Below are 4,508 nucleotides of genomic sequence, written 5' to 3'. Positions count from 1 at the left end.
CACGGAAATTCTGCGGGGACGCGGGGCTGGGGCAGCAGGGCTGTGACGTCAGCAGGCTCCAAGGAAAGCGGGAAGGGAGAGTTTCCCGCAGCCTGGAAGGAGAGTCTTGAAAATACTTGGCCTCTCTGGTCTCTCAGCCTCTCATCTCCTGATTTTGCCTCCCGTCGGCCAAGCCCATTGGTGCAGGTAGAGGCGGAGAGGGTGGGAAGTGGGTATGGAGCGCAGCTGCAGGGAGGCGGGCAGGCACATTACCGTGATGCAGACGTTGCAAGCGGCTGCAAAGCTGTGTGTTGAGTAGGATCCCAAATCTGTGAAAATCTGTAGCTGTAAAAAGAGAACCGACGACGATGATGACCTCGTGTGTGTGGGAGGGGGTACAACTGCAAGGGATTTTTTGGTTTCGTTTTTACTTTGTGCTTTTCTGTGTGTTCCACATATTTTTCATTGATCTATGTAACTTTTGGAATGATCAAGTATGAACATTTTCACAGAGGTAAAACTTGCATTCAGTAAAACAAACAGCTCGATGAGTTTTGACAAGTGCATACCCCGAAGTAACCTCCACCACAATTATAGAAGTTTCATCAGAGGCAGCCACTGTCCTCATTCCTGTCCTCATACCTTAGCGTTATGTGCTCTAGACTTCATATAAAGAGAAGCATGCCAACATGTACTCACGGCTTCTTTCACACAACATGATGGTTTTATGATCCCACCGTGCTGTTGTGTGTATCCATCCTAGCATTCCTCATTAATGGAATCATACATGTGACCTTTTGTGTCCGGCTCTTAGCATAATGTTTTCGAGGTTCGTCCATGCTGTAGCATGAATCGGCATCTCATTCCTTTTTACTGCTGAACAACATTCCATTAAATGAACACGGCACTTTGTTTATCCAATCACATAATGGACACTGGAGTCATTTCTAAGTTTTGGCTATTATAAATAAAGCTGCCCTGAAATTCATGCACAAGTCTTTTTGTGGGCATATTTTTTATTTCTCTCGTTTACTTACTTAGAAGTAAAAAATTGCTGGGCGATGGGGTAGATATATGTTGAACCTTATAAGAAACTGACAGTCTTCCAAAATGGCGGCACCACCCTACGCTTGCACCAGTCGAGTTCCCATTGCTCCACACGTCCGTCAACACTCGGTTGGTATTGTCAGCCTTTTACTGCAGCTGTCCACTGGGTACAAAGTGGTAGCTCATTGCAGTTTAGTTTGCCTTGCCCTAGTTGGTTGAGCGATGCCCTTAGGGTCCAGCACTTCCAGCCTGCCCTGTGCCCAGCTGGGCATGAGCACCCTCCTGCAGCCAGGTGGGAGTCACCAGTTCCTGCAGTAAGAAGCCACTGGCATTCATAGAAATGGTGGGGGCTGAGATGATGTAGACGAGGAACCGATAGAGTCTACACAGGTGGTCACATGAGACAGCGTAGATGTCAGTGTAGACTTCAGATCCTGTGGCTGGGCCTGTGTAGGATCCACAGGTTCAGAGAGTGAGAGGCAAGCACTGGATCAGTTCCAGTGGGCTTCCTGAAGGAGGCGGGCTGAGGAAGACGAGAGGCTGAAATGGAGACCAGGAAAAGGGAAGGCAAGGCGGTCCCGGAACGGGCACAGCTGGAGCTCGCAGTTGGCACCGACTAGACCAAGCCGCCAGCGGAGGCTGATTGTTCAGTTTTCTGATCATAAAGCAAAAAAGTCAACCTTCTGCCCCACTCTACTGAGGGAAGTCTAGGGCTACGTTCACCCCCAGAGCCAGGACTAGAGGGGTGGCCCTTCCAAGGACAGGGCAGAGACTCAAATACTCTGTATACAAGGCACTCTGTGGCACCAGCAAGGGGAGGCTGGCCCGGTCCCATCGGCACCAGGAGTGGCAGGGGAAGAGCAAAAAGCCTCTGGCGAAGCGTCATCAGCCGTCATCCTCGGTGCAGCCTGTACCAGTACCTGGTCCCTTTTTATGGCTGAATAACATTCCCTTGTGTGGCTAGAGGACGTTTTGAAAATCGATTCACCTACGCAGTGACACTTGGGATGCTGGAACTGGTGCTGCTATAAATATGTCACAAGGTGTGTGTGGCTGTACGTTTTCATCTCCGGGCCATACCCAGGAGCGGAGGGCCAGGCCCTAGGGCAACTTCGGAGGACCTGCCAGACGGTTTTCCACAGCGGCCACACCCTTTCACACCCTGCCAGCCTGCTGTGCCTGTGGGTTCTGGTTTCTCCGTGCCTTTTTGGATTCCAGGCATCCGTGTGTGTGCGTGCGCGCGCACGCGTGTGAAGTGGTAGCTCACTGTGGTTTTGATTTGCATTTCCCCTTGAGGTACTTGTTGAGAACTATAGCTACTTAGTCGGCCTCCTGGGTAGGCCTTGGACTGTCCGTCATCTCTCTGCAGACAGTGCTGTGACAGCCATCACCCATGTACCCTGGCACAGGTCCTGGAGTGAAGTTGAGGAGCCCAAGAGCTTACACACTGTCGATTAGTGACCAGAGCTGCTGTCCTTTCCACTTGATCTATGCTACCCGGGAGTATACAAGGCACTTTCCTTTTGATAAATTGAGACCACACTGTACAGCACTGAGGAGTATCCTGGGGGACATTCGTTCATGTCTGCAAACATTTTTGATGTCGTGATGTTGGGGGTGCCACTGGCACATTGTGGGAAGAGCCCAGAGATGCTGCTGGGCCCCCACAGCACACAGGACGCCTCCATGCTGCTGCCGTCGGGAGACCCCCATCCAGAACGTTTTGCCAACTGTTCTCTTCACTTAATAATTTTCCATGACCAGCTTCCTAGGAAGTCTCTCCATCTTCACTCAGCCTGTTCTGAAGGTCATGACTGGCAAAGATCAAAGACCTTGGGCAGTGAGTTCAAGCTTCCTGTGTGAGGTCTTGTGTGCAGAGCCCCTCGCCGGTGACTCATCCTGTCAGGAACTGGACTTCGCACTCGGGGAGTAGGGGAACTTCAGGCCCTTCTGCTCCCCGAGCCCCGCCCTGCTAGGCTGTCCCGAGTGGTCTCCAGGTCCTTCCTGAGCCCCACTCTGCATGCTCCCTCCTCCCTCCCTCCTATCTGCAAACGGCCTGATGACCCCCCAAACCTTCCCTCCCGAACTTTCCTATTTGCCAGGGCGTGGACATGTCCCCACAGAGCCTGGGTTAGGGACCTGGTGTGGCTTCGTCCCCAAGGCACTCAGGACTGTAGGAGAACTTGAACTTGCTCTTCTGTTAAATGGACTGTGGGACAGTCAACCGAAACAGTAGGCAAAAACTACTGGCGGCTTATGACGTCATGGGAGTGGGTCAGGGCTGAGGAGAGCCCTGGGGAAGTGACCTCAGCTCACCCTGCTGTAAGGGGGCCAGTGAGAGCAGCACTCAAAGCTCCAAGGATCGGATCCTGTGGGTGCTCTGCAGGTGCCCCATGCCCGGTGGGCTGCTCAGCCAGGTCACCCAGGCACTGGGACCTTCCGGCCCTGGACTGCTGGAGCCAAGAGCAACAGCCCAACAGTAGCGCCCCTGCCGTGCCCTGCAGGCGTTGTCATCTCTCACCTGGAGTAGACCATCCTGCCCCTACTTTTTTCCCCTCTGCTCAGGTCCCACTCCTCGCTGGGCCTGGCCAGGACCATCTCCTGCCTCTCAGCACAAGGTTGGCCTCCGAGGATGGGCGTCACCATGGCTCACCATGACCTGGAACTCCAGTGGCTTCCTGTGACGGATGAGATGAGCCCCTGGACCCCACCTAACCTGCCTCCCTCTGGCCATCTGCTCACTCCCGGCTCAGCACCCCCGCCCCACCTTCGCCCAGCAAGCCTCGCACACCACACACAGGACTCAGGCCTCCGCATGGTGTCTGCCCTTCAGGCTTGAAGCCACCCTGGCCTAATCACAGTCAGAGCTGACCTGGCCTTAGGGTCCCCCACATTCCTTGGGCGGGTGAGCTCCTGCTAGGCTAGGCTGTCCCTTCTCCTACCTCTGTGCCCCTACCTGCGCACGGAGGGCGGGGTGCCTCTGAGCTCTTGACTCAGGGCCAGGACGCCTCAGGCATGGGGTATCATCTCCGCCTCCCCCAAGCCTCACTAGGAAAGAGGCTGGGGGGTGTCACATCGGGGCCACGGCAACGCAGGAGGTGCCAGGCAGGAGGTTTTCCCTGACCTGGAGCCGCTGGTGATCCTGGACTCGTGTGGGGCGGGCTTGAAGCAGCGTCGGGCGTCCTGGGGCCAGCCCCCGTGCTGTCTGTCCCTCAGTGCTCCGTGTTGCCAGAGAATCCGCGCCATTGCCACTTTAAGAAGGGGTCCCGCGCCCCTTCCCGAGCTGGCGCCAAGTCCTGGGAGGCCACGTGTGGGGGGCGGGGACGGTCGCGAGAGCGAGACAGGCACGAGGAACAGCTGTCCTTCTGACACGGCGGAGCTGGGCGGGGTGGGGAGGGGGCTGCAGGGAGGAGCCGGGCAAAGGACTGGGAAGGGGCGGCGGGCTGCGGGGTAGGACCCTGCGGGCGGCGATCGCGAGTCTG

The sequence above is a fragment of the Pteropus alecto genome, unplaced genomic scaffold (genome assembly GCF_000325575.1).
Source record: "Pteropus alecto unplaced genomic scaffold, ASM32557v1 scaffold45, whole genome shotgun sequence".
Classification (NCBI taxonomy): domain Eukaryota; kingdom Metazoa; phylum Chordata; class Mammalia; order Chiroptera; family Pteropodidae; genus Pteropus; species Pteropus alecto.
Note: the sequence above shows the minus strand (reverse complement) of the source record.